This window comes from Bos mutus, chromosome 26 (assembly GCF_027580195.1).
Source record: "Bos mutus isolate GX-2022 chromosome 26, NWIPB_WYAK_1.1, whole genome shotgun sequence".
In the NCBI taxonomy this organism is placed as follows: domain Eukaryota; kingdom Metazoa; phylum Chordata; class Mammalia; order Artiodactyla; family Bovidae; genus Bos; species Bos mutus.
The window spans coordinates 40,114,056-40,135,330 of NC_091642.1; the positions used below are offsets into that span (position 1 = coordinate 40,114,056).

Consider the following 21,275-nt stretch of genomic DNA (forward strand, 5'->3'; position numbering starts at 1 on the left):
TGATGCAGAGGGGCTAATGAGAAAATAAAAGGTGTACTACTCTGGCTGCCATGGGTTACAAATTGGCACATGGCGTTTCCATCAAATATGAGTAAGTAGCTGTAAACACAACAGGATACTGGAAAACAGCTGCAGGATTGCATATCATGAAATTCTGGGCAAGTCAGACATTCTATTATTTCACAAATCTAATAAGAGAAGTGCATACGGATTTTACTATTAAATTAAGAAAAAAATGGCTCAGTATCACCCAGTAAATACAATAAACATGTAGCTATGGTGAAAGCGCTCCAACAAATGAGGGGATGGAGGAACATTCAAGAGAAGGCAGCTGAGACTTCAAATTCCGGGGCCATTTCAAATGCGTCCAATGGTCATTTCATGGAACTGGGGATTAAAATATTTTACACCACTCAAGAAAGTGCTATTATTTTTTTTTTTATTGTTCACGACACGGCTAATTCTTGTGCCAAACTGACATTCCAAGAGGACAGCCGAGTACTGACTGATGTCACCATCTGGTTTTGCCAAGTCGTGCTCACCTCCCGTTGACCATCTCCAGATTCTGTGAAGGCAGAGCAGGTGTCTACATTGTCCATGGTCATGATTCCAGCTCAGTTCCTGGCATGCAGAAGGCCCTCCATAACTGTTTAGCTAGGCTGACTTGGCTCAGCTGGAATGGAAGAATCAGAAGCAGTTGGAAGGGAGCTGAGAGGTAGTTCTCATCATCTCACCCACTCCCACCCTCCCAGCATGACACCGGCCCCTCGTCTCCCACGTCCGCCTCCATCGGGGATGGGAAATGCAATGTGCTGCTAGCAAGCAGCCAAATCTAATTCAATAACCCTGCCTCAGACCCTCTCCAGATGATGCTAACGCCAAACTAGACTGTCATAATGTTCTTGGCCAGAAGCCTAAACTCTGGAAATGAGATTACATGGGCTTTGTATGAGTTTTAATATAACCATAACAAGTATTAATAATGCATGTTGTATAATCAATTGGCATTCTCCCTCAAAGTACTGCAACTCTTATTTCTTACTTTGATACATTCATACACACAGATAAACAAGAATACATCTCTCTTCAACAGGGCAAAACAACCTCTTAGCTTTACAAAACTTTCCCAACGACAACGTGGTCTAGCTCTACCAGGCTGGAAGAGCATGGGCCTGAGAATTTCAGATCACCAGTCATCAACGCAACTCTGGAATGAAGTTTATGAACACTGTCACCCCATCCAAAATGCCTAATTTGTCTGTCTCAGGGACTCCACACCTTGAAAGCTTTGACTCCTTTTAACCATTTAATTCATCCAATAACTGAGTTCCTAATATACGCCAAGCACCAGGCTAGGTTTACAGGCACATTGGTGAACACAACGGGCATAGTTCCTATTCTCATTGAGCTTTTAGTTCAGGGTCAAACAAAACGAAAGCAAACAGCAACAAAAAGTTGCAAAAAAAATTATGAAGGAGGAAAAAGTGCTAAGAAGGAAAATAATGGGGGAGGGAGATTGAGTTTAAGTTAGAATGGTCTGATAAGGCCTCTGGGGAGGGGATACTGAAGCTGAGGTCTTTGCAAAAAATGATAAAGAGCTTTCCAGGCAAGAGGAAAAGACAAAAGCAAAAGCCTCTGCTTCCTTGGCTTGATGTGAAAATAATAATAATAATAATAATAGACATGGGGAATATGGCACAAGAGGATGCAGAGACAGGCAGGGGCATGGCACACTTATGGACCATGGTCAGAGGAGCCCAGATTGGTACTTTGGGAACCAGAGGAAAGTTTTAAGCTGTGAGGCAATGTGATCTAATTTAAGTTTTATTTTTTATTTTTAATCTGAGCTGTGCTGGATCTTCACTGCTGTGTGCCAGCTTTCTCAGGTTGTGGCAAGTGGGGGTTGCTGTCTAGTTGCAGTGGGCCAGCTGCTCACTGTGGTGGCTTCTCTTGTTGCCCAGCGTGGGCTCTAGGCACGTGGGCTTCAGAAGTTGCAGCACATGGACTCAGTGGCTGTGATACACTGGCTTAGCTGCCCTGCAGCAGCAGGGATCTTCCCAGACCAGGGATGGAACCCTTGGCCTCTACGTTGGCCGGCAGATTCTAAACCCACTGGACCACCGGGGAAGTCCTAATTTAAGTTTGAGAAAAAGTTTCTTAGTGTTCTCATGAGAATGGACTGATTGGCAGAGGCTTAGGGCAGAAACAAGTAGATGGGTTAGGATGCTATAGCAGGAGTAAGCAAGAGAAGATGGCAGACTGGATTAGGGTGTCAGCAGTGCAAATGGAGAAAAGGGAGGCAGATTTTGAGCTATATTTTGATGAGATAATTGACAGGACTTACAGATAGATTCAGAGAAGGCAATGGCACCCCACTCCAGTACTCTTGCCTGGAAAATCCCATGGATGGAGAAGCCTGGTAGGCTGCAGTCCATGGGGTCGCTAAGAGTCAGACATGACTGAGCGACTTCACTTTCACTTTTTACTTTCATGCATTGGAGAAGGAAATGGCAACCCACTCCAGTGTTCTTGCCTGGAGAATCCCAGGGATGGGGGAGCCTGGTGGGCTGCCGTCTATGGGGTCACACAGAGTTGGACACGACTGAAGCGACTTAGCAGCAACAGCAACAGATGGATTGATGTGGGAGGTAAGATTACTTAAGACTTCTAAAAGAAAACTTAGATTTCTGGCTTGATGAATGGAATGAATTGGAAGCCCAATACAATAAAACCATAAAGGAGAACTATTTTACTCAAAGAGGCAGAAAAGGGAAGAAGGTCGGGTCCACTGGGGTGCCTTCCCTCTTTCCAACCATCCTTGGGTCTCCATAGAATACCTGGGTCATGATTCTCAAATTTAGGACTCTGGACCATTTGGAAAGATTATGAATGTACCCGTTCCTTCATGCAGTTTTTCTGGAGCATAGCACTTGGAGCAGGTATACACCAGGTTAACGAGGATGAGTCTGCTTACAAGTACACTGCCTTCAACTAGCCTTCACATTGGTTGGAAACACTCTAAGCAACTGGAAAGCAGTTTACTGGCAGATTTTGGCTTCTTTCAACAAACGTATAAAAGCCAATGTGGCCTTTTTTTCACTTTGTGCTTTTCTATTCTTCACATTCTACTGAAATAAAATATAACCAATGGCTATTATTTATATTGCTAGAAACTCTTTGAGTGTTTCTTCCAGTGGTTGGAATGAATTGTATTTTCTTCACTTAATGATGCTATCATGGCATCATCTATAATCATGAGACTAATTCATAGGGATGTATAAATGTGTCTCGATGAAAAACCAGAAACAGCAGCACCCAGTTAGTACATGTTAATTTATGTAACACAAATTTTGGAGAAGGCAATTGGCACCCCACTTCACTACTCTTGCCTGGAAAATCCCATGGACGGAGGAGCCTGGTGGGCTTGCGGTCCATGGGGTCGCTAGGAGTCGGACACGACTGAGCGACTTCACTTTCACTTTTCACTTTTATGCATTGGAGGAGGAAGTGGCAACCCACTCCAGTGTTCTTGCCTGGAGAATCCCAGGGACGGGGAAGCCTGGTTGGGCTGTCGTCTATGGGGTCGCACAGAGTCGATCACGACTGAAGTGACTTAGCAGTAAGCAGTAAAAGAAATTTTAGCATAGAAACTAAAAGGGGGTGTGTCCACTCTTTGTTTACTTTGATGCCTTATCTATTTGGGTTGGCTTTATCCTCATCAAATAGTTTGTTCACTTTGCACTTTCTGAATTTATCAAAATGAATAAAGGTGAAGCAGGAACTTGCTAATTAATCCATTAAGAAGATCAACAGAGTGAGTCAAAAAGGGTAAATCAGCCCCAAACAAAGCTGGCTGATTTTTTTTTTTTTTGCAATTAAAGTCTAATCGGTCTTCACTGTGTTTCTGATGTTAGCAGGTGAGCTGTCTAGCTGGAACCATGTGCCTCTTCAAAGGACTTCCAGAAGCCCTCTGGGAGCAGGCCCTGCTTATTCTCACTCACTCTTCTCCTGAAAGAGAAAGTTTCTGTTCTGCTCCTGTACACCTCTCGTAGCCCTGAATGGTTATCACTCTCCTGTGACTCATGTAGCACTCGCTCCATCCTGCTTAGCTGTCAGCTACGCATCTCCCTTATCTCCCCACTAGACATTGTGGGCATTCCCCAAGGTCCAGGCCTTGTCCTTCCGCTATGGTTTCATCTCAGCTCTCTTGCACTGAAGATTTTCAAGCCTTATCTCTAACTTTGACCTTTTCTCCTGGCCCCTGCCCTACATTTCCAGCAGCCTGATGGGTATTTCACACCCACCCCAAGCTCCACGTGTATACTGAATTGTTCACCAACTGCTACCTCTTAACCCCTCTCTCTGTTAATGATCACTGTCCTCCCAGCTGGAGACACATGTGCTTGTTCTGTCTCTTTCACTCCCTATCTAATCAGTCACTTTGTCCTATTGATTTTCCCTGTTCTCATCAAAAAGACTTATTTACTCACCGCCAAACACACCTTGCACTTTCTCACTGCTAATATCATTACCTGCAGTTTCACACTACCACAAGGGCCTTCCTATCTGCTTGCTGACTTGCTCCAAGGAGTTCCAGAACCACCTGTAAAGTCAGCATTAATCTAGTTTCTGTCCCAAGCGTTTAGGTTCTCCTCTGAATTCTAGCAGAGTCAGACACAACCTAGCAACTGAACAGCAACAACTGAGTTAGAGCAAACACTGACTTCCTTTACCAAAATGATCATGCACCTTATCCTTCTGAAGTGGTAGGTTGTGGTGATGGTGTTTTTGAAATCTTTTATTGTTATTCAGCTTCTTTCATTTGCATTTCTACTTCAACTAGATTGTAATTCCTTGATGACAGGAACCCTGTCTTAAAATACTATTGTGCCACGCACAGCCTAGACACTCAAAAACACTGGTTCATTTGTTTATGCTGGATTTGTCTGATGATAGAAATGAAGAGACACACACTGTAGTTCAGTTTGCAATTCGGTTGCTCATTAAATTGGCCCATTAAACACAAATACTTTCCTTTTTCTAATATATTGCTCACAACAGAGTTTTTTTTCCCCTCGAGTCATTGAAAAGAGCATAATAGCATGATAAACCCTGGGGAAGAGAGACTTCTGATAGACATGTTTGCAAAAACTTTTCTCTTATACTATTACAAGGTAAAAACAAGATCTGCAGATGTTGTGAATTTATCTTATCTCTTGGTTAAATAATGCTGCGTGACAAACCACCACAAACCCACAGTAGCTACAATAGGAAACCTTTATGTGTGAGCCTGTGTAGGTTGGCTGGGCAGTTCTACTGATCTGAGCTGGTCTAGATGGGCTCACTGGTCCACCCAGAGCCTGCTGTGGGGCTAGCAGCCAGCTTTGCTAACCTTGGCTTGGCTCTCCTGGTGTCTGGGGACTTGGCTGGGGTGACTGAACTGACTGAGCTTGTTCCCATGTGTTTGCTCATCTTCCAACAGGTTAGCTCAGGCTCATTCTTGCGGCAATGAAGGGTACTGAGAGACTGAGCCAGTGGGGGCATGGCCCCTAAGGTCTAGACTCAGTATTGGCCCACCACTCTTCCTTCCCACTGGTTAAAATAGTCACTGGACCAGCCCTGATTCAAGGGGTTGGGGAAACAAGGCCCCACTTCTTGATGGTTGGTGCTAACTCACATTGTGAAGGATATGGAAACAGGAATGGAGAATACCAGCTGTTTTCGCAATCAGTCTACCCCAGAGTAAACAGACCTGGCTTCATATGGCAGCACAGTTTTCTAGTTGCATAATATTGAGCAATTTATTTAACCACTCTGAGCTCTGTCCCTCAATAGGAAAATAAGTCCTGTGAGGATGGAAGGAAATCTATACCCAGAGTTGGGGACATTAAAGGAACTCAATAAATATCAATAAATTCCTCACAACTCTCCCAACAACTGTTCAGATAAGGAAAGGAGGTATATGACATCTCTTAACATTATGAAAATTACATAATTTTATATAAATTTGACTTAGAGATACAAAATGCTAAACTCAAAATGTACATTTCAGGGGGAAAATGACATAAAAGTTTGAGCAATAATTTGAAAGATTTTGAAGAAATTAACTGGAAAATGAAGCTCAATGTTATTGACATCAGTAGGCCGTGTGCTGATCCTATGGGTCAAGAAAGGGTAGGTCACAAGGTCTGTGGTCAGACCGCAGGGAATTTCTCACCAGTGTTTTGGGTCATACCTCACATCTAGTCGAGTGAAAAAACCAGCAGCTACTCTCTCTCGTTCCCAATCTCCATGTAAATTTTCTTATCTCAGGTGTCTTCAGAAGACAACCGAGCTGGGTCAGGGAACTCTCAAGCCGCACATCAGCCCTGAGGCAGGGAGCAAGTTGCAGCACTGAGTTAGATGTGGGGCTGTCACGGTCCTGCCCTTGGTTGGTGACTCAGTTCAGGGTAAATGTTATAAGTACTAATTGAATGAATCTAGAAGAGGAAGAATCACAGAGGTGACCGCAAAGGTGAGGCGTAACGAACATTTACTCATTCCAAAAGATTTATTGACGTTCCTGCTCTGTTAGCGTTGGGGCAATAGTTAACGAGACAGGGAAGTCTCCTGCCATCAACCAGTTTACACTCTATGCGGTCAAGGGAGGAGGAGTGTTTGTATTTGGTGTATTTTCAGCTAGCATTTATTTTTAATTGCCCCCCTCAACTTATTGAGGTATAATTGACAAGTAAAAATTAAACATATTTAAAGTGTACAGCATGATTTGATATATGTATGCATTGTGAAACGATTACCACAATGAAGCTAACTAAATCACTAACATAGAACACAATTACCTTTTTGTGTGTGGTAAAAACATTTACAATCCACTCACTTTGCAAATTTCGTTGTAAAATACAGTACTGTTAACTATAGTCACCACGCTGTACATTAGATCCCCAGAATTCACTCATCTTATAACTAAAACTTCATACCATTTGGCCAATATCTCCCCACTTCCCATGGCACCCAGGCCTTGGCAACCACTGTTCTATTCTCTGCTTATATGAACTTAAATTTTTTAGCCTCCACATGTAAGTGAGATTATACAGTATTTGTCTTTCTGTGTCTGGCTTACTCATACAGCAAATTGTCTTCCAGGTTCAACCATACAGTTGCAAGTGGCAGGATCTTCTTTATTATGAGAATAATATACATATATATATCACATTTTCTTTATCCATTAATCCATCAACAGACACAAAGCTTGTTTCCATATCTTGGCCACTGAGAATCATTCTGCTAACATGGATTAAGTACTTACTATGCATTAGCTGGCTTCCTAGGTGGCTCAGTGGTAAAAAACTGCCTGCCAACACAGGAAGACCCCTTGAGAAAGGAAATGGCAACCCATTCCAGTATTCTTGCCTGGGAAGTCCCATGGACAGAGAAGCCTGGTGGGCTAAGGTCCCTGGAGTCACAAAGAGTCGCACATGATTGTGGGTCTAAAACAACAAAAACAGCAATACGTTAGCTACTGTGCTAGGTACTCACACATATGTCTCTTTTTTTTTCATTTTTTTATATATGTCTGATTTAACCTTCGAGATAGCCCTAGAAGGAAGGTGCTATTTTGCTGTTTCATAAATGAAGAAACGGAAGTTTTGTTATTCAGCTTACCCAAGGTCACCCAGCTAGCAAGTTCTTGATAAATTAACATTTGAAGTGTTGGGGTGGGGAAGATTTAAGTGACGATATCCACTGGAGGCCTGGGGGCTCAGAGAGAGGTCAGAACTGGGAATGCACAGCCTCTGACAGGCAGGTGTTCAGTCACTGTCATGACAAGGCAGGAGTGAGGATTGGGGTGAAGAAAGAAAAGCAGAGAAATAGATGTTGAATTCTAAAACCTTCAGAAGAAGTGATGTGATGGAACAGGGACCAGGGAAGACAATACACAAAGTGGAATCTGAAAGGTGCCCACAGCATGTGACCTTATCAAAGAAGTCAAAGAGAAAGAATTTGAGAAGCCGGATATTCAGAAAGCTGTTTCCTGGTGTTCTGCGGAGAATTTCACGATTTCCCATTCTGTGCACTGCCCTCATTCGCATACCTGACGGCATAAAATACTTGCATCTTTTTTATGCTGTTTACAGTTTATCCTTGGATTCCTTATTAGCCATGGAAATGAACTTTCAAATTCTATTTAGGTAAAAGCTTCATGTTTCCATCCGCCTCCACCTCCAACCTCCTGGTAGCTTCCAGCTTGACGTGGACAGCCCAGATATTACTTATCTGGAGCCAATGTTCTCGTTTCTCTCTGCTGAGTCCACACATCCTTGTTTGACCAAATAACAGGAACAAACAACTCCTTCTATAATGGATGTACCCTAAGGTGTCATGCTTCTGAGAATCTCATTTGACAATCGATTCCCCTGAACCATGGTACACTGTGACTTTAGTTCACACATTTGTTATTTATTGGGCACAAATGGTAGGGATTTGACCAAGTAGGCTGTATCTCCAGGCCAAAACAGCAAAGGCAGTGCCCAGCTCACAAAGGGGAGGAAGAAGCTAACGGAGGGGGCTGGAGCACAGCTATAGATGGTCACTGAGGGACCAGAGTAGCTCAGCACATCAGCAAAAGGTTACTTGACTAATAAAACTTAAAAACTGTGAAATATTAATACTGGTTAAGACTTTTTGCACACTTAACTATGTGCAGGGCATGACAACCAACACATTCTATGGGTTATTCCAGCTTGACTCTCACAAGGACTCAATGGCTGAGGTTTAATGATCAGTTCCTCACTTGCCAGAGGACAGATGAGAGTCTGACTAGAATCTGGAAAAGGTGAAATATCTGGGTTCACCTCCTCACCAAAATCCTGGCCTCTAGGCACTGCTGTCCAACAGAACTTCCTGTGATGAAGGAAATGTCTGATATACTGTCCAGTATGGTACTAGCTACATATTGGTATAGAGCGTGAAATGTGATTGCTGCAACGGACTAGCAACAAGAAACAAACACAAAAAACTTGAATTTTGATTAAAATTTAAATGTAAATAACTACATTTAGGGCTTCCCTGATGGCTCAATGGTAAAGAAGCCACCTGCTAATGTGGGAGATGAAAGGTTCCATCCCTGGTCCAGGAAGATCCCCTGGAGAAGAAAATGGCGACTCACTCCAATATTCTTGCCTGGGACATCCCACAGACAGAGGAGCCTGGTGGAGTCCATGGGGAGTCCATAGGGTCTCAAACTTAGCAAGTAAACAACAAAGCCACATTTCATAGCCATTTTGGACTGCACAGACACAGAACATTTCCACCATTACAGAAAATTCTATTGGATAGCACTCTTTAAGAGAAATGCTGCATTTTCCCCCTTCTTTCCTCATTAGATTCCAAGGCAAGGAGAGGGGTCTGTCCCCCTCCTTCCCAGTTCCTCTGGCCTCACGGAAAAGAGATTCCTTTCCTCTTTCCATCTTCTCCAACTCCACCTCCACACCACCCACCCCTTGGAACCATCCTTGCATGGGAGCTGGGTGGGGGGGACCCTGAAGGGGGAGGCAGATGGGAGTGACCTTCTCTATCAGCACCATCATCAATAATCCACCAAGACTCACCTCTCAAAAGATGAAAATCATTCTGTCAGAGATAGGATCAGCCGAGCTAAACCTGAACAAGCAAACACAACCAACCAACACTTCATGACATAAATAAAAGAACTGTCCTTGGCTTTTCTAGGGCCTCTATGACAAATGATGTAGATGGAGAAAAGCCTGTGAGGTTTCTTCCTCTTCTTCAAAACTTTTAAAAACAACTGGTTACCCTACATTATTGAAGTGGAAAATGGGGCTTCTCAGCCTCCCAAAGCAATGTTTAACTAAAAAAAGTATTTTTCTGAACCAAAAAGTACTCCAGCCTTTAACCAAAAGACCTTCACAGTTGAAAGCTCAGGGCTCCCCGCAACCTCAACATTTTAAGTCCATACGCAATGCTAATGAATTCTTTTACAAGTTCTGTTTGCAAATTTTGCTGCATTTTTTGTTTGCTAGTTTTGCGGGCCTGTGGAATGGAACTCCTACTCCCAGTATTGGAAGGGGAGTCTTAACCACTGGGTCACCAAGGAAGTTCCTCTATAGTGTGCCTTAAAGGTATCTTCACTAGCCTTTACTTCCAGATAACTTAGATCTTTATTTTACAAGTGACAAGAGCTCATCCAGATTTATAAAGAACAGGAAACTGAGGAGAGGGGAAGAAACAAAACAGCCAGATGTAAAAGAGGAAGGACTTTGGCGGTCTATTTTTAAAAATACCCTAAGGTATTGTGTGGCCACTGCATCACAACTTTCTAGTCCCCTTCTCAAATTTTCCAAAAAGTCGGATTCATTGTGAAACTCTGAAGTACCACCGACTAAATCACCTAGGGATTCTTGTTACAAGTGGCTCTGGGGTTGGGCCTGCAATTCTGCATTTCTAGCAAGGTCCCAGATGACACTGATGCTATGGAGTAGCAAGCATGTAGACCCCAAGAAGTTGGAATCGGACCTCCTCAGTTCAGAGACTTCGCTCCTGACAAAAAGTGGACTTTACAGGAAGGTCCCTGGGGCAGCTCTTTAGGTCCGTGGGACAGCCGACTTTACAGCGACGTTGGCGGAGGGGGCGAACCTTAGCACGAGCAACAGCAGTAATTTTTTACTGGGGTGTGTTACATACCGGGCTCCTGCGCCTCATTCATTTTGTCCTCTCATCAAGCACAGGAAGTGGACACTATTATCCTCGTTTTACAGGTGGAGATACTGAGCTCTGAGATTTAAGTAACTTGCCTACGGTCATGGCTTTTCGAGAGAGTTGAATCTAGGTCCTCCAACTCGAAGAAACAGCGCTTTAAACACGTCGGAGCCTCAGTTTTCTGTGCTGTGAAATGGACGGGCTGCACGGGCAGAGATCCCTGCCGCGTTCACCTCTGGGAGTCCTTGGATTCCTGAAGCAGAGCTTGCTCTTTGACCCTGCAGGGGAAAGTTCTTTTTGAGAATACCGAGCCTCCTCTGCCTGCCTACTAGGTCAGGAGCAAGGCACCGCCGTTCCCGGGGAGGGTCGGGCAGTCCGGAGCGAGGTGGCTCGGGTCACAGCGGGCAGGTCCATTACATAACCGCGAGGCGGCCCCTCACCCCTCGCCAAGCCGCGGCCGGTAGAGCGGATCCCTGGATAAATCCCATTCACCCGCCGGCCAGAGTCCACGGCGGAGCTGGGGGCGTTGAACTCCCGGGTGCATTTCGGAGGCTGGGCGCGGGGATTTTCCCTGCCACGCTCTCCGCCTCCCGCGCTGCCCGTGGGGCCCCCGCCCCAGCCCCGCCGGCGCCCCCACCCCGTCCGCTCCCCGCCCCTCGGGAGCGCGGACCACGGCGCCTGGGGCCCGGGAAGGGGCCACCGCGCGGGGACGCGGCACGGTGGGTGCACCCCGGGGGCATGTCCGCACGCCACCGCCCGGGCTGCAGCGGTCCACGCGAGGTGAGCCAGAGGAGCGGCCGGGAGGAGAGGGGGATCTGCACTAACTGGGCGGGCTGCGGAGGGCTGGAGGCTGGCCCACCGGGCTGCCGGGGCGCAGTCTCCCGCCGATCGCTCTGGCACCAGGATCCCCAGCGTACCGGCCCGGGAGCCCACTGGCACACCCTCTGTCCGCTCTCAGGACGCGGTGGCTCAGGTGACCCGGGCATCCTTCGCGGCCGGGCGGCAGGCTCTAGGGCTGGGCTGGGTGGAGGTGGCAGAGGGCGCTCCCTTGGCTGCCCGGCGACGCACCGGGAGCCCGCCACCATAGCTTGGTCCCTCGGAGCGTCCGTTGTGTTGGGGAAAGACACATGCCCACCTGCCCCGGCGGTGCTGGGCCGGTGCTCGGGCAGGTTCTGGACAGGTGGCTGGACAGGGAGCGGCTTTGATCCTCACCTCCTGTGATTTCCAAATGCCAACTTCTCGTGCAGGAGAGATCGCGCAAGGTTCCTTCTGGATTCTGTACCTAACGTATCTTATTTATTTCGGATCTTCCCTTCCCTCAGGTGATAATGTTTACTTAATTTCCATTGGCTTAATTTCTTAGTTGCTTCTTGTCCTCAAAATCAGTGATACCAGTAGTGCAGACTCAGGGAAAAGTGCTTGAAGCAAAATTTGAGAGCAGGGTTCCAGTAAGTCCTGAGGCTATTTGGTTAGCCTTTGGCTTTCACCACTCAGCATTCATTCTGAATCTCTTGGTAAATTTTTTTTTTTTTTTTTGGTAATAAGTCAGTTGGGACCTACTAGGGCACTGGTTCAATCCTTCCATTCTGGAGGGACTCTAATTAGTTTAACTTACCTTTTCTTTGCTGAGAGTTGGGCACTCTGGTGGCTGCAGTCAGCTTAACCCAGAAGCAGAGTCTTCAGACCCTCCATATTTAGAAACACTCATCAGGTGTTTGGAGATCACTAGCTTTTAAAATCAACTGCCTCGCCATAAACCTCATGTCAAACTAGGCAAATGGTGTCTGACCCTCCCAGAAGTAGTAATTAAATGACTGGATTTGGTCACTTGTAATCACAGGATCTTGGAAATTGTTCAGGTTTTTAGAGATCGTCTGGTCAGACTCTTCACCAGACAGCCTGGGAAGCTCAGATTCCTGTTGCCAAGGATTGGTTAAGTTCATTGGTGACTGAGGCAGTACCAGAATCCAGGCCCTCTCCTTCCAACTCAGTTCAGTTTTCAAACCATATTACTTTCAGGCATTTAGAACAAAATTAATGATTAGAGTCATCTGATCATGTCATTTTCCTGTTATTATTTTTTGTCCATCTTTTTTTTTTTTTTCATCTTTTTGTTTTTAAACTGGTGGGATTCTGAAATAGTTGAGAGGTCTATCAAACCGCCTTTTAGGATAATTTTAAAAAATACAAACCCTTAATTTTAAATAATACATCTTAAATGCATGTATTTAAATAATAATATGAAGATGAATATGCAGGTACATTACAGGTAAACCACCAGGAGAAGAAAAGTAATCAAAACTACAGATGGATAAAATGTATCCTCATCTGTCTTTGGAGTCTCTTTGGGTTCTTACCTTCCTGTGCTGATCATTGGTTAGAATTCGGAGTGTGATTTGTGACTTTGGAGCTGGCTTGGGAAAAGTGGCTTATATGAGGACAGTTTGTGTGTTGTGATTAACATGATGACCTATAACAGTGCTCAGAGAAAGGAATTTTTAAAGAGACTTATTTAGCATTTGGGGCTCCCCAGATGGCTTAGTGGTAAAGAATCTGCCTGCCAGTGCAGGAGACTTGGGTTGATTCCTGGATTGGGAGGATACTGGCAGAGGAAATGGCAACCCACTCCAGGATTCTTAGCTGGGAAATCTCATGGCTAGAGGAGCCTGGTGGGCTACAGTCCTTGGAGTCTGAAAAAGTCAACACGACTTAGGGACTGAACACACACATTTAGCATTTCCACGTTACATTACACATTTTTTATGTTTTTCAGTTTACTTTAATAGGTATTTATTGAGTGCCTACTATGTGCCCAGTGATGTTATGGTCACTCAAGGTATATCAGTGAATAAAACAAAGAACTTTGGTCTTATGAACCTTAGGTTACAATTTATTTATTAGAATTTTTCCAGGATTGTTTGGCAGATGGAAGAGAATTTCAGTTTTGACTAAAACAGGCAGATATCTCCAGGCAAGAATACTGGAGTGGGTTGCCATTTCCTTTTCCAGGGAATCTTCCCAACCCAGGTATCGAACTCACTTCTCCTGCATTGGCAGGCAGATTCTTTACCATAGGGAAATGAACACAAATATTCCAAATTATCTACCTTCCAATCCCATAATTCTGCTGATTTTATAATCAGTGTGAAAATAAATACAGAAACAAATTCAGGTAAAGTTACTTTGACTTTTATGAACTGATGTACGTGAACTCTGCATGACTGGAAATTCCCACACTTGGTTACTTTATGTGTGTTCATTCAGAGTCCCTGAAATGACACTTCCTTTAGTGCAAGGACATCACTGTGGTGACATTAAACTTAATGAAGCATGAGAGGATTCGTTTTCTCAATGATGTTGGTGCCCTGATGTCAGTGTTGTGAACTATAATTGTATTAGTTTTAAGATGTAGCTTCTTATTTATTTATGAAGGTAAGTGTTGTGCTTTGATTTTCTCTGTTTGCGTTGTCGCCTGCTCCCCTCCATGTTAATAGGCAGCACAGTGTTGTGACTTATTGCTAAACCTGTTACCACAGAGGTTTTTCTTTTTAATCAGACGTTGCCGTTTTAAGCATTTCCTCATCTTCTCAATTGCTTTTTCTTCAGAATGGCATGGTTTGCAAGCTCAGGCATGTTTGTTGTTTTTAACAAAGGCTTATCAAAATGAAGTTGGCAGTTTTTCGGGCATATATAGCCAAAAAAAAGTACTCAATACAGCTTTGGGGGTTGTTTATGCATTCCTTACCTAACCAATGGCTTTGCTTTTAAATATCGCCAATTTGGAAACGATGTTCTTCTGAGTCCCTTTTTGTACGATTTCTAAAAACCCATTCAAGTTGTATGATAATTTAATTTAGAGAAACTAAATCCACACTTGAAGACATTGGGCAGTTTTGAGTACAAAGATTTTTGTCTCTGTTTTTAATTTGTTCTGCATCAAAGGGCATCAGAAAGTGTCATTATCTAACAATGTCCTGTTTGAAAGTGATCTCTGTTAAACACTTGGAGGAGAGTCATGACGCCTGACAGCTGCTAGGTACCCAGGGGCAGTTGATTTTCTCCTTTGCCTACCACTATGCCCCCGTCAGATTCTTACCTACCCCCCACCACCCCACGTACATTGAAGAAAGAGATGTGTTGCTCTGTAGCCAGGTAAGAAGTTACACACCTTTAATTAATTATTTAATCAATGTATTCATTATTTACTTTACAAATATTTATTGAACTTCTTATTACAGATTTGTTCAAAGATTATGTCCTGCATCCCTCGTTTCCTGTGCCGGTGGCTGTAGGGGATATAAAAACATACTACTTGCCTCTGAAGCAGTCTATGGTCTCATATGTAAGAAAAGATATTGTGTAACTAGCTATATGGCTTCCCTGATGTCTTGGTGGTAAAGAATCCTCTGCCAGTGTAGGAGACTCAGGTTTGATCCCTGGGTCAGGAAGATTCCCTGGAGGAATGCATGGCAACCTACTCCAGTATTCTTGCCTGGGAAATCCCATGCACAGAGGAGCCTGGTGGGCTACAGCCCATGGAGTCACAAAAGAATCAGACACAACTTAGAGAATAAAACAACTAGCAACAGAATACCGGTTATAACGACCATAAGAGATAGATAACTGTTTTAGAAATTAAAAGGAAGGCGAGACAGCAGGTAGGCACTATGAGGAGTCGAGGCTTAGGAGGAGGACATGTTTGAGCTGATCCTTAAAAGATAAGTAGGATGGTAAAGTTTTTATTGAGGGAGCAGGGTATACCTATCTCAATGGGAGCCCATCTTTGCTTCTTCTGAAGACTTAGACGTGTGGAAGACTTCCTTTTGGGATAGTTGAAGTTATGTTGTGTTGTCTAATAGACACAGATCACCTCTACACCTCTACATACACACCGCTTCATCCTAGGTAATGGAGTACCCATCAACACTAATGCATCTGATGGTGTTAACTGTTGCTCTCCTTTCCCTCTGAAAAAGGAACCCGTTGTTGCTCAGAACGCAGAGGCCACTGTGGCAAATAACTGCCATCATAATAAACTGGTGTACTTTGCTTTTATCAGCTCAGGTTCACGCCTACAGTGGTGTTTGGTCACAGTCTTGTTTATTTTAATAATACTTGCTACTGTAATTTTGTGATTTAATTAAATATTAAATAAACTGATATAATGGGAGTGCCAAAAAGGAATGCTATTTCTGTGAAAACTTGATTGCCACAGAGATTTGTAAAAATAAGCCATATTAAAAAACAATATAAATGGCTACCACCTCAATGAACCATGAACACATTATGATGAGTGAAAGAAGGCAGATACAAAAGACCACAAATTGTGATTCCACTTGTATGAGATATCCACAGTAGGTAAATATACAGAGACGAAATGTACATTTGTGGTTGCCAGGGTATAGGGTAGCAGGAATTGAGAGTGAATGGTAATAGGTACAAGATTTATTTTTGGGGTGATGGCTGGATTCTGGAATTAGTGGTGTTGGTTTTACAACATCTGAATTATATACTTTTTTTTAAATATACTTTAGGAGGCTAAATTTTTTAAAAATCAGCAAACTGCTGCTCCGCAGGTATGGAATAGTTTGCTTTTATAAAAGATTAGAAAACTTTAGTAAAAAAAAAAAAAAAACTAGAGGGATTTTTACCCTCAGGTTTTTTCACAAGTGCCTTTTAAGGTACAAATGCATTTAAGACATGGAAGGAAGAAATCTGGCCATGGTGTAACCAAGAAAGGCAACACAGAACTGAAATCATCAGGGGACATGCAACAATTAGTGAATGATTTCCCCTTTATTTATGTGACTGAAATTGAAATATGTTTGAAACATGATGTATCAACTTTTTGACTCCCTGCTTTTACTGACTTCTGATTGCTTCAATTATGAGCTCTTATAATGTTCCAAATTCTTAGGGTACCCCTGTGTATCTTGAAAATAATTCATCTCTTTGGCTCTAGAGGGAAATTCCATGTTTATGAGGTTCTCTTATGGATGTCATATTAGTCCCTTATGCTTGCAGAGGAGGCCGGAACCTAATTTTCAATCTACTAAATCACCATAGAAATCACAACCTGTTTTTCCCCAAACTGTCTTATGGCTTCCTGGATATACATGTAAACAAAGTAGCAACATAAAATCTTAACTCTACCCATCAGTAAACACTTGTAGACTTTATAATTTTTCAAAATATTTTGAGCACATTTCACATCTTGTGGTTTAACATCTTATAGATTAAGGCCATAATTGCTTATTTTATAATTCTTTTTTTATTTGATGAAATATCTTCCATAGAAGTGGACTCGTATTTATCTACCAAAACCAGTTGTATTTATTGAAATAGCAATTTCAGTTCTCTAAGTGTTAGTGAGTGTTAGTCACTCAATTGTGTCTGACTCTCTGCGACTCCATGGACTGTAGCCTGCCAGGCTCCTCTGTCCCTGGAATTCTCCAGGCAAAAATACTGGGATGGGTAGCCATTCCCTCCTCCAGAGGACCTTCCCAGCTCAGGGCTGAACTCCGATCTCTTGCATTGAAGGCAGATTATTTACAGTCTGAGCCCTAGGGAAGCTGAACCTATATCAAAACAATGACATTCACAGCTCATGAAGAAGCCAGCAAAAGAACCACCCCCTAAATCCCCAAACCCACACTCGGCAAGGTTAGATCTGCTTTAAAGGAAAAGAGAGCCTTTTTAGTCAGATATGAGTTGACCAGACAACCTTGCATGTGTGTGTTAGTCACTCAGGCATATCTGACTCTTTGCGACCCCATGGACTGTAGCCTGCCAGACTCCTCTGTCCATGGGACTTTCCAAGCAAGAATACTGGAGTGGGTTGCTATTTCTTTCTCCAAAGATCTTTCTGACCTAGGGATCAAACCCAGGTCTCCTGCATTGCAGGCAGATTCTTTACTGTCTGAGCCACCAGGGAAGCCCCAAGCACCCTTTCCCATCATTATTAACTTATCATGAACAGGGGGACCCCAACGCACAGGCATCACTGCTATCACAACAGAATGATTTGTTCAGATTGATGTTTGACAACTGAGTTGATCAGTCAATTCAAGACTATATTGATGGCTCTGAAGCCTGGTGACACATTACAATCACCTGAGGAAGGAAAAGAAAACACTGGTGCCAAGGGCCAGCCTCAGAAATTCTGACTCAGTAGAACTAGGATAGATCCAGGATATCACGGATTTTTAAAGCTCAGGTGAATCTCATGTGCAGCCAGGGTTGAGAACCACCAATCTACATAATACTTAATCATTTTATGCTTTTTCAAAATAAATGTTATTGAAACAAATGGTTGTTAGAGGCTCGTTTTATCATATCTGAAGACAAAATTAAATGTGATCATTTTTTCCTCCTTTTTTTTTTTTTTTTTTTGTTTGGTAATTTCTCTATACAGGGTCCACTCAGTATATGAGAAGCTTTCCTAATGGTTGAGTGAATTTCCCCTGATTTTTCCCCTCTGTGAGATTCACTGAGCTTACAGTGTCAAAAGAGCCAAAGCAACCAAACTGATATCATGACAGTCAACCAACCAGTCGGCAGCTTTACTTATGTCATGTTTTGGTAACTGTAATGTCATAAAGGTCTATTTCTTGAGGACAGCAAGTAGGGGTTTTCCTCTCCAACAATGTGTTTCCTCTGTAATGACTTACAGATATGTTCTTGTTTTTATGTGTTTCTTTAAGTTGATCGAGTTGTTCATCCTAATGCTCAGATTTGCCTCTGGATACTTTGCATTTAATTGTACCAAATTGATTTTGAAAATATAGGACTTTATGTAAGAAAGAAGCAGCTTAAACCTGGCCTTGTGTGACTTAGACAAAATATGACTAATGTTAGTTTTTTCCTTGTCATTGCAATTTACTGTCTTTGAGAAAATGTGGTGAAGTGGTTGATGTAGGACCTGTAAAAGACCGATCTGGCTCACTACTTAGAATCGACTTTAGATTTAATGACATTTGTTCTTTTATTTAATTATTTATTTAATTTTTTAAAAAATTGAAGTATAGTTGATTTACTGTGTTGTGTTGCTGAACCAGCAAAGTGATTCTGTTTTTGATATATATATATATATACACACATACACACACACACATATGTATAAAAATACACATTCTTTTTTAAATTCCTTTCCCTTATAGGTTATTATAAAATATTGAGTATAGTTCCCTGTGCTATACTGTAGGTCCTTTTTGGTTATTTATTTTCTGTATTGTAGTATGTATCTATTAATACTCATAGAAACTCTGACCCACAGTTACCAATTAGCTTTCCCAAATTGTGCTTCAACTGTTCATTTTTGTGTTAAAAATAGCATTGTCATGGATCTTGACCAGTAGTTTTTTGAACTAGGTTTTCAGATTTCTGGGAGTTTCAAGGAGCCTCAGGGGCCATTCCAGGGCATGGGGACAGACAGTAGAGTGTGTCCAAGAGTCCAGTGTTCATTTAGAGTTCCTTTCAGTGGTCTGTTCTGCAACCTGACCAGGTGGGCTATTCTTGATTTCACATTGTGGGTGTGCAAGGAAGGTTTTATTTGAACAAAGGATTTTTTTTGGCAAAAACAAGTTTGTAAATCCCTAGGCCACATGTTTCTAAGTTTCTGCTTTTCTTTCCCTGCCAAATTTGGTTTATGTAGTTCTGGTAGCTCCTAATTGTTCTCTAGATGCTTCTGTGCAGGCATGCATGATGCTCAGTTGCTCAATCATGTTAGGCTCTTTGAGACCCCATAGACTGTAGCCCGCCAGACTCCTTTGCCCATGGAATTTTCCAGACAAGAATACTGGAGTGGATTGCCATTTCCTCCTCTAAGGAACCTTTCCGACCCAGAGATCGAACCTAAGTCTCCTGCAGCTCCTGCGTTGGCAAGCGGATTCTTTACCACTGAGCCAGCCACCTGGGAAGCCCCGTGTTACTGTGCATCTGTGTTGAAAAAGCACGGGGAAGACTTGGGTCGTATTAACTTTATATCCTTCATGCTTGTGGGTATAGAGCCAAATGAACAGTTAGATATTCTGGGCGAGAAATATATAATAAATTGGAAGTTATCAGCATAGAAACTCAATTTAAGTCACGTTGTGTGTGAGTGTGTCTGTGTGTGTGAAGTAATTACTCACTGGGAGTATTTATAAAGAGGCGATAAAGATTAAGTCCTGAGAAGTAGCTGTGCTAGGTCAGGTCCCTCTTCTGTCCTCGAATTAATCCAGTACACATTGGTCAGTGCTGTTTCCTTTTTATATTTTAAATTGCTATTTCCCCACATAAGTTGTGCATAACTGTCAAAAGAGTCGGAGCATGAATGTATATGTGGGTGGGTGGGGTGTAGGGTAACCTGGGGGAGCCGGAGCACTGGGTGTGGAAACCACCCAAGGAAGTTCTCCCACTTTTCAAAACCCTACACCCTATACAGAAACTGCAGGGCTCCTGCTGTATGTGTATTGAGGTGCAGAATGAGAAGGTAAACTCGAGCAGTTAACCAGTGGCTTTGGCAGTGTAGATGACCATTGTGGTATTTTCGGCATAAAATGATTTAAGTATTGTGGTTTCTTGACTTTTAAACTGCAGACATTTCCCCATGTCTTCATTCTCTATTTTGCAATTGGACCTAGTGACTGTTAGGTTCTGAGTGTGATCCCAGTGAGCCCAGGGGTAAGGTTCATTCCACATGGATCTGAAACTTAATTTTGTTTCATCGACACAACCCTGCCCTCCATACTGGCCAGCTGTTTGTCACTTTTAGTTACAAGGCTCACCAGGCAACAGTGTATTAACTTCATTAAGAAATACTCACAAACCTTAGAAAAAGTTAAAGGACCTGGGTAAAGAATAAATGTTTATAAACAAGATACTGTCAAAAATATTTTGCTCAATAGGTAGGGTGTTCCAATGATAAAGGGACTGGTCACTGGATCAAAAATTAAGCCCCACACATTTCCCACTTCTTTTAACAAAAATTTTATCGAAATATAGTTGATTTACAATGCTATATTCATTTCAGGTTTATTCAGTTATACATATGTATATATTCTTTTTTATATTATCTTCTAATATGGGTTATTCCTTTTTTACTTCTTTAGGTTGACTTCTTTGATTATCTTCCACATTCACATAAAATATCAGATCAGATCAGTCGCTCAGTCGTGTCCGACTCTTTGCGACCCCATGAATCGCAGCACGCCAGGCCTCCCTGTCCATCACCAACTCCCGAAATTCACTGAGACTCACATCCATCGAGTCAGTGATGCCATCCAGCCATCTCATCCTCTGTCGTCCCCTTCTCTTCTTGCCCTCAATCCCTCCCATCATCAGAGTCTTTTCCAATGAGTCAACTCTTCACATGAGGTGGCCAAAGTACTGGAGTTTCAGCTTTAACATCCTTACTTCCAAAGAAATCCCAGGGCTGATCTCCCCATATATTTAATTTTATTAGAGATGGAGGTCTAACTAGAATTTCAAATTCTAGAATTTCAAATTGAGTCATCTTATGCCACCAGATTGGCATCTCAGAAGTGTCCTGATATATTCTGCTCTCTTTATAAATTCTT

The 21,275-nt window shown here is 42.8% G+C and overlaps 1 protein-coding gene and 1 long non-coding RNA gene across 10 annotated transcripts in view; one reads left to right on the forward strand and one right to left on the reverse strand.

Moving 5' to 3' along the window:
• Window positions 1-436: 436 nt before the first annotated feature.
• LOC106700845 (uncharacterized) lies at window positions 437-12,499 on the reverse strand. Of its 3 annotated transcripts, none has more exons than XR_011462747.1 (4): window positions 12,332-12,499; window positions 10,702-10,994; window positions 7,307-7,487; window positions 437-673 (listed from the first exon to the last, which is right to left on the reverse strand). It is a non-coding gene; the product is annotated as an uncharacterized lncRNA (long non-coding RNA). The 3 variants fall into 3 exon arrangements; XR_011462746.1 differs by lacking the exon at window positions 12,332-12,499 and adding an exon at window positions 11,929-12,108; XR_011462748.1 differs by lacking the exon at window positions 12,332-12,499 and adding an exon at window positions 11,634-11,749.
• Window positions 11,044-21,275, forward strand: part of SLC16A12 (solute carrier family 16 member 12) — a 99,933-nt gene continuing 89,701 nt past the window's right edge. For 4 of the 7 annotated variants that reach the window (XM_070363424.1, XM_070363427.1, XM_070363426.1 and 1 more), the window contains exon 1: window positions 11,047-11,496. The gene's annotated coding sequence lies outside the window, so the exon portion shown is untranslated. Of the gene's footprint in view, window positions 11,497-11,560; window positions 11,690-21,275 lie in introns of those variants that run through there. The other 3 variants (XM_070363430.1, XM_070363431.1, XM_070363428.1) reach the window with 3 other exon arrangements.